Source organism: Triticum urartu, chromosome 4 (assembly GCF_003073215.2).
Source record: "Triticum urartu cultivar G1812 chromosome 4, Tu2.1, whole genome shotgun sequence".
In the NCBI taxonomy this organism is placed as follows: domain Eukaryota; kingdom Viridiplantae; phylum Streptophyta; class Magnoliopsida; order Poales; family Poaceae; genus Triticum; species Triticum urartu.
Genome location: NC_053025.1, coordinates 488,714,966 through 488,724,677, shown reverse-complemented (window position 1 = coordinate 488,724,677; position 9,712 = coordinate 488,714,966).

The following is a 9,712-nucleotide window of genomic DNA, read 5'->3' as shown; positions in this document are numbered from 1 at the left end:
AGAACATTTGGACATGTTTGGCAATGTAAAGTTGCTCAAACTTCAAAATGGACAGAAATGGTTTTGGGGAGATTTCATGGGGTTATACTATTCTCCATGACATGATACTTGGCAAGATCATCAAACATGTCATATGTGACATGCTAGAATTTTCTTGGAATTGTTGGGGAATATTTCCTGTAGAAATATTTCAAATCCTTGAAATGGGCAGAAATGGTTTTTGAGGGATTTGACCAATATTTTGAACATGACCATGTGTTGAAACTCTTATATATGGACAATATATGTCCATTGAGTTTCCCTGATTTTTGTCAAATATTTTTGAAACAATAAAATAATTTTTCCCTATTAAAGACCATTTCTGGCCTTAAGAAAAAGCTTTTAAATAAAATAGGAAAATAACTTCTAAAATTATATTTTTGTGGTTTCTGGGTATCCTATATCTAATAGGAGTCAAACATATTTTTGGAAAGATTTTTACTGCCCTGAATTAAGTACTTGTAGTACAAATCTTAATTCAGGGGTTTTTGGAAAACTAATTTTTGAAAATACTTTTTGGCCAAATTATTTTTGTAAGAAAATACTATATTGCTCTATACACATGGCATGATCATTGGTTCAAGAGTTTGGAGCAAGGAGATGAAGTATAGGAGTTGGAGGATTTATTTGATTTTTAGAGCACTTGCAAACAACAGACAAAATCCAAACAAGGCAAGGTCCAAAACACTCAAAAGTTTTTGTCAAACCACATTTTATCATGATTTATTAGCTTAAGTGTTGTGGCATGAAAAATCAGGGTGTGACAGGCCCCCACCCCAGTCCCAGCCAAACGGCGAAATCCGGGCCACGTGTACATAATTATGCATTGAAAATACCATGGGCATAGATGGGGGGCACGACCACGGCATGTCCCAAAACGCGGCTCAGCCACACTAGGGGCTTCCCTCCTTATTATTTTTTCTCTCTTTCAGGACTTTACTCCCTGGAAACCCCGTTCGGCAATACGATTGTCGGACACACGATACAACAACCAAGGAGGAAGAATAGAGAATGCGATAATAGTCTAATGATATGCATTGTTTATTCAAAAAGGTGTGTTGAAGCAGAATGATACAAGTAGTGCGATAAGAAAAAATTAGGACTATTTGACATGTCCCCTCCAAGGGCAAGCTGAGGAATGGTATTTAAAGTAGGTATTTCGCTCGGTATCAAAGACCACCTGGGAATTCCATGATGCGGCATAGCTTTCTGGTACGGCCCATACGCCAGGGGCTTAAGCGTATCCCATAATACGACGTGAGAAATCCGGACACTTTTGACATTGCGGCACCCCGAACTTATAGCATTATATTCATCAGCTCCGAATCATGTCTTGGGTCAATAGTTGGGTTTGCCCGGCTCCCATGTTTTGGTACCTTACGTTCCGCTATATCGGCTAAGGTAGCACTGGGAGAACTACTGCGATTGTGCCCCAGTTCATCTGGGCTAAGCACCTCAGTAGATAAAGCTAAAACTGACTGTCATGATAAGGCAAGAGCTGGTCGCTGTTCGAGAGGTCTCGAGTCCCTAAAGACTTATGCCGCTTAGAGCGAGGAGTCGGCTTTGTCCACCTTAAAGGCGTGTATAGCGCCCCGAATTCAGTCTTACGAATACTAGGGGCTTCGCCAAAATTTAAAATTGTAGACTTCTATGGCTAAGTGAGAGTGATAAAGCATTATAGTCCGATTGCCTTGTTCGTTGTGCTGAGCACCTCCCTTGAAGGACCCAACAATGGGAAAAAGAGTGCACAGATTTATCCCGAACACCTCAGCACTCGTGGCATGGGGGCAGAAGCCGACGACTGGCCATTTCTCAGATTTGATAAACGGCCGCACATAAAGTAATATTTTAAATTCAAACAAGCATTGCATAGCGCACATGAACAAGTTTTCATAATACAGGATCACACGAGCAAGTTTATTCAAAAATTACATCCTTCACACACTCGTCCGCCACAAGACGGGCACCCTTGAGGACACCGTCATAATACATCTCAGGGTGGCAATGCTCCTTGCCCTACGGCGGCCCCTCCTTCACCAGCTTCTCGGCGTCCATCTTGGCCCAGTGCACCTTCGCACGGGCAAAGGCCCGGCGTGCACCCTCGATGCAGACGGACCGCTTTATGACCTCCAGCCATGGGCAGGCATCTACAACCGCCTCACCAGGACGAAGTAGCTGTTGGGGAGGGAGTCGCCAGGCCACATCCGGACTATAAGGCCCCTCATGGCCTGTTCGGCCGCCTTGTGTAGCTCGACTAGTTGCTTCAGCTGGTCGCTCATAGGCATCGGGTGTTCGGTCCCAGTATACTGAGACCAGAACAACTTCTTCGTCGAGCTTCCCTCCTCGGCCTGGTAAAATTTCGCGGCATCCGACACGCTGCAGGGAAAATCTGCGAATGCTCCTGGAGAGCTCCGGACTCGGGTAAGTAACAAGTAATTTACTTTCACATGCTTGCTTTGCTTATTGGATCCCTTCCCCGCCGCTATCTTCCTCATCACCTCAATTTCCTGGAGGGCCTTTTGGGCTTCGTCCTTGGCATGCTTTGTGCTCTCGAGGGCCGCGGCAAGCTCGGACTCTCGCGTATTCAAGTCAAGCTCCAAACCTCGTGCTTCTTCACGAGAGCCTGGAGCTCTTGCTGCACCTCGCCCACCCGTGCCTCTTGTTTTTCCCACTCGGTGCGCTCCTTGGACGCTTTGTTTTCGGCCTCGGACTACGCTTCAGGGTAGCCACTTCGGTCATGGCCCCAGGCACATCCATGATGATCCTGTCATTTCACAACCGCATCTTTTATATATATACCTATGGACAAGGCATTACTTACCTTTGTTCTCCTCGAGCTGCCTCTTGGCAAGGCCGAGCTCTTTCTCGGACCGCTCGAGGTTCTGCTTCAGTGTGGCGACCTCCGCAGTCAGTGTGGCAGAGGTCAGCAGCGAAGCCTGCATACGCATATAGACATACTTATATTAGACTCCTATAGATATTTTTGATCCTCTATTCGGCTTTTCTTTGTGAACACCAAATAGAGGATCAGGGGCTACTGTCTATGCGGTAATATTTTTCCTATATTTTAAATACTTACCTCAAAGCCTGTTAGAAGGCTGGCACATGCTTCAGTGAGTTCGCTCTTGGCGGACTAAACCTTCTTGATCACCGCACTCATAATAGTGCGGTGCTCTTCGTCGATGGAAGCGCCGCGAAGCGCTCCCATCAGGTCGTCCGGTGCCTCTGGATGGACAGAGGTCACCGGCACGGACGGCTTGCCCCTCTTGGAAGGGGGCCGCCTGCCCAAGTCCAGAACCACTGGAGGTTCCGGCGCGGTGTTCGGCTGAGGTCCGAACTTGAAGCCCCCGGGAGCCTTTCTCCCTTTGCTCCTGGAGTCCGGAAGGTCGCCTTGAGGCGCCTCCGGGACTGTCTCCCCCGGGCTCGGTGCCCCTTGAGACAATACCTCGGCATTGTCCGTAGGGCAAGGAGAGGAGGCGGTTGGAAGTGGATCGCTATCCATATCCGACGAGTCCAAGGAACCGTCTGATGAGGATACGTCGATACGGGCTCGGGGTGGTCTGCATGATCATATTCGACGTTAGGAGAAGTAGTGCAATAAAAGTATGCTATGAGTTACTCTAGTATCCGAATACTTACGACTTCGCCAGGGGCATGGCCCTGAGTAGCAACTCGTCTTCGCCGTCGGCGGCGGTGGTGGAGCAGTCCGGAAGGAGAGTCCTTCCCTTCTTGGATCCTTCGGCCTCCCCGGTTGGGGCGCCTTCCTTTTATTGTCTCCTCCGGCTGGAGGGGGAGCATCTTCATCTTCCTCCTCCTCGTTTTCATGGGAGGAGTGCATTCGCGGAGTTATCGGACGATGAGTCCGATACCACCTGGTGGCGGGAACTCCTTCGGGTTCCCTTGGCCTTCTTCTTGGTCTTCTCTGGCACCTCATAAGGAGCCGGAGTCTGCATCTCTGTCAAGAGAGCGTCCGCAGGGTCTTCGGGCAGAGGGTCGGACAGTTGATCTGTTCCGATGTCTCCACCCAGTCTTGTCAAAGGCATGGGATCTCAGACCCCACACATGGTTAAGCTATGTGCAATAAATACCCTACCAGATGTACAGAACTTACCGGATTCACAGGACGCTTTGTGCTTAGCCCGCAGTCCTCGGTAAGAGAAGGGGGGACCTCGGCGCCCTTGAACAGCACCTTCCAGACGTCCTTATGCATCGTGTCGAAGAGCTCGTGTAGAGTCTGGTGCTGGGCCGGGTCGAACTCCCATAAATTGAAAGCCCGTTGTTGACACGGGAGGATCCGGCGGAAGAGCATGACCTGGACTATGTTGACAAGCTTAAGTTTCTTGCTTATCATGTTCCGGATACACTTTTGGAGTCCATCCAGCTCCATCGATGAACCCCAGGACAGGCCCTTCTCCTTCCAGGAAGTGAGCAGCGTGGGGATTCCGGATCGAAACTCGGGGGCCTCCACCCATTTGGTGTCGCGCGGCTTGGTGATGTAGAACCACCCCGACTGCCACCCCTTTACGGTCTCCATGAAGGAGACCTCGAGCCATGTAACGTTGGGCATTTTGCCCACCATGGCTCCGCCGCATTCTGCTTGTTGGCCGCCTACTACCTTCGGCTTGATATTGAAGGTCTTCAGCCACAGGCCGAAGTGGGGCCGGATGTGGAGGAAAGCCTCGCACACGACGATGAACGCCGAGATGTTGAGGATGAAATTCGGGGCTAGATCATGAAAGTCCAGCCCGTAATAGAACATAAGGCCGCGGACAAATGGATGGAGGGGAAACCCCAGTCCGCGGACGAAGTGGGGGAGGAAAACCACCCTTTCGTGATGTTCCGGGGTAGGGACGATCTACCCCGCGGCTGGCAGCCGGTGCGCAATATCCGCGGCTAAGTATCCGGCCTCACGTAGTTTTTTGATGTGTCCCTCCATGACGGAGGAGACCATCCACTTGCCTCCAGCTCCGGACATGTGTTGAGAGAGTTGAGGAGAAGGATGCAGACTTGGGCATTGGAGCTCGTGTGCACGAGAATGGATGAGCAAGCAGGAAGAAGGCGTGGGAAGAAAAAGGTGAAACCTTATCCCTTTATAAGGGCGGACGAAACTATGCGCCCCCGCTAGCCTGGTAAAACTCACTTATCCCCCAAGCGCCGTAATTGATGGTGCGGTTGGGTTACCCACGTCCGTGTTGATGAGAATCCCGTGATAAGGGGAACACGATCTCTGCTTTGACAAGACATGTCAAGAAACCGCCTCGCGTTATGTGCGGGGCTAGTTAAAGAAATACGGTTCAAATAATTACCCGGCATGGCGTGATGTCATGCTGCCAAAACGTGTCAGCAGATTAGATTTGTGGAAATATTATTCTCTCTACGGTGGTATGTGGAACTTATTTTGCAGGGTTAGACACTATCCTTGTATTCAAACTCTACCGTGGTGTATTCGGAGGAGGAACCCGCCTTGCAATGCCGAAGACAACACTGCGTGCCGGACTCATCGTCATTGAAGCCTGGTTCAGGGGCTACTGAGGGAGTCCTGGATTAGGGGGTCTCTGGACAGCCGGACTATATCCTTTGGCCGGACTGTTGGACTATGAAAATATGAGATTGAAGACTTCGTCCCGTGTCCGGATGGGACTCTACTTGGCGTGGAAGGCAAGCTAGGCAATACGGATATGTATATCTCCTCCTTTGTAACCGACCTTGTGTAACCCTAGCCCCCTCCGGTGTCTATACAAACCGGAGGGTTTTAGTCCGTAGGACAACATACAATCATACCATAGGCTAGCTTCTAGGGTTTAGCCTCTCTGATCTCGTGGTAGATCAACTCTTGTACTACTCGTATTATCAAGAATAATCTAGCATGACATAGGGTTTTACCTCCATCAAGAGGGCCCAAACCTGGGTAAAACATCGTGTCCCCTGCCTCCTGTTACCATCCTCCTTAGACGCACAGTTCAGGACCCCCTACCCGAGATCCGCCGGTTTTGACACCGACAGTTCGCAACAGTACTTAGAGTAGTGATTTGCTTTATTATACTAATAGATCTTACCGAAATTTCTGTTTGGTTTTGTGTGATTGAAGTTTTCAAGTTTTGGGAGAGATCACGATGGATGAAGGAATAAGGAGTGGCAAGAGACGAAGCTTGGGGATGCCTAAGGCACCCCAAGGAAATATTCAAGGACTCCCAAGCAACCAAGCTTGGGGATGCCCTGGAAGGCATCCCCTCTTTCTTCTAACAATCATTAGTAATTTTACTTGGAGCTATATTTTTGTTCGTCACATGATATGCGTAAATCTTGGAGCATATTTTGCATTTAGTTTTCACTTTTCTTTGATGCACCATGCTGGTATGAGACAGTCCATGGTTTAGTTATAGAATTCTCTTTGCACTTCACTTACATATTTCGAGTATGGCTTTATAGAATGCATTATGTGCTTCGCTTATATCATTTGAAGTTTGGATTGCCTGTTTCTCTACACATAGAAAACCGCCATTTGTAGAATGCTCTTTTGCTTCACTTATATTTGTTAGAGTGTGGGCATATCTTTTGTAGAAAGAATTAAACTCTCTTGCTTCACTTATATCTATTTAGAGAGATGACAGGAACTGGTCATTCGCATGGTTAGTCATAAAATCCTACAAAACTCTTGTAGATCACTGAATATGATATGTTTGATTCCTTGCAATAGTTTTGTGATATAAAGATGGTGATATTAGAGACATGCTAGTGGGTAGTTGTGGATTGTAGAAATACTTGTGTTGAGGTTTGTGATTCTCATATAATGCACGTATGGTGAACCATTATGTAACGAAGTTGGAGCATGAGGTATTTATTGATTGTCTACCTTATGAGTGGCGGTTGGGGACGAGCGATGGTCTTTTCCTACCAATCTATCCCCCTAGGAGCATGCGCGTAGTACTTTGTTTCGATGACTAATAGATTTTTGCAATAAGTATGTGAGTTCTTTATGACTAATGTTGAGTCCATGGATTATACGCACTCTCACCCTTCCATCATTGCTAGCCTCCTCTGTACCGTGCATTGCCCTTTCTCACCTTGAGAGTCGATCCAAAATTCGTCGGTGCATCCAAACCCTGTGATATGATACGCTCTATCACACATATGCCTTCTTATATCTTCCTCAAAACAGCCACCATACCTACCTATTATGGCATTTTCATATCCATTTTGAGATATATTGCCATGCAACTTCCATCATCATCATATACATGGCTTGAGCATTCATTGTCATATTGCTTTGCATGATCGTAAGATAGCTAGCATGCTGTTTTCATGGCTTGTCTGTTATTTGATGTCATTACTACGCTAGATCATTGCACATCCCGGTACACCGCCGGAGGCATTAATATAGAGTCATATCTTTGTTCTAGTATCGAGTTGTAATATTGAGTTGTAAGTAAATAAAAGTGTGATGATCATCATTATTAGAACATTGTCCCATGATCAAAATAAAAGTGGCCAAAGAATCCCCCCCAAAAAAGATAGAGGCCAAAGAAGCCTACAAAAAAAGAAAAAAAGAAAAAAAAGAGAAGGGACAATGTTACTATCCTTTTACCACACTGGTGCTTCAGAGTAGTACCGTGTTCTTCATATAGAGAGTCTCTTGAGTTATCACTTTCATATACTAGTGGAAGTTTTCATTATAGAACTTGGCTGGCATATTCCAATGATGGGATTCCTCAAATGCCCTAGGTCTTCATGAGCAAGCAAGTTGGATGCACACCCACTTAGTTTCAGTTTGAGCTTTCATACACTTATAGCTCTTAGTGCATCTGTTGCATGGCAATCCCTACTCCTCGCATTGACATCAATAGATGGGCATCTCCATAGCCCGTTGATTAGCCGCATTGATGTGAGACTTTCTCCCTTTTGTCTTCTCCACACAACCTCCACTATCATATTCTATTCCACCTATAGTGCTATATCCATGGATCACACTCTTGTATTGCGTGAAAGTTGAAAAGGTTGAGAACGTCAAAAGTATGAAACAATTTTTTGGCTTGTCATCGGGGTTGTGCATGATTTGAATGCTTTTCTGTTGTGAAGATGGAGCATAGCCAGACCATATGATTTTGTAGGGATAACTTTCTTCGGCCATGTTATTTTGAAAAGACATGATTGCTTTATTAGTATGCTTGAATTATTGTTGTCTTAATGTCAAATGATAGACTATTGCTTTGAATCACTCGTATCTCAATATTCATGCCATGATTAGATTACATGATCAAGATTATGCTAGGTAGCATTCCACATCAAAATTATCTTTTTTATCATTTACCTACTCGAGGACGAGCAGGAATTAAGCTTGGGGATGCTGATACGTCTCCACTGTATCTATAATTTTTGATTGTTCCATGCCAATATTCTACAACTTTCATATACTTTTGGCAACTTTTTATACTATTTTTGGGACTAACATATTGATCCAGTGCCCAGCGCCAGTTCCTGTTTGTTGCATGTTTTTTGTTTTGTAGAAAATCCATATCAAACGGAGTCCAAACGGAATAAAAACTGACAGAGATTTTTTTTGGAATATATGTGATTTTTGGGAAGAAGAATAAACGCGAGACGATGGCCGAGGTGGCCACGAGGCAGGGGCGCGCCCCAGGGGGTTAGGCGCGCCCTGGGCCCTAGTGGCCACCCCGTAAGGCGGTTGGTGCCCTTCTTTCGCCGCAATAAATCCAATATCTAGATAAAAATCGTGTCCAAAATTCGGCCCAATCGGAGTTAGGGATCTCTGGGAAATTAAGAAATGGTGAAAGGCCAGAATCTAGAACGCAGAAACAGAAAGAGAGACAGAGAGACAGATCCAATCTCGGAGGGGCTCTCGCCCCTCCCACGCCATGGAGGCCATGGACCAGAGGGGAAAACCTTCTCCCATCTAGGGAGAAGGTCAAGGAAGAAGAAGAAGAAGAAGGGGGGCCTCTCCCCCTCTCTTCCGGTGGCGCCGGAACGCTGCCGGGGCCATCATCATCACCGCAATCTACACCAACAACTTCACCACCATCATCACCAACTCTTCCTCCCTCTATGCAGCGGTGTAACCCCTCTTTTACCCGCTGTAATCTCTACCTAAACATGGTGCACAACGCTATATATTATTTCCCAGTGATGTATGGCTATCCTATGATGTTTGAGTAGATCTCTCTTGTCCTATGGGTTAATTGATGATCGTGATTGGTTTGAGTTGCATGTTTTATTATTGGTGCTGTCCTATGGTGCTCTCCGTGTCGCGCAAGCATGAGGGATCCCCGCTGTAGGGCTTTCAATATGTTCATGATTTGCTTATGGTGGGTGGCGTGAGTGATAGAAACATATACCTGAGTAAGTAGGTTGTTTGTGTATGGGAATAAAGAGGACTTGATGCCTTATAATGCTATGGTTGGGTTTTACCTTAATGATCTTTAGTAGTCGCGGATGCTTGCTAGAGTTCCAATCATAAGTGCATATGATCCAAGAAGAGAAAGTATGTTATCTTATGCCTCTCCCGCAAATAAAATTGTAGTAATGATTACCGGTCTAGTTATCGATTGCCTAGGGACAAATAACTTTCTTGTGTGACAACAAGCTCTCTACTAAAACTAACTTAGTTGTGTCTTCATCTAAAAAGCCCCTACTTTTTATTTACGCGCTCTTTATTATC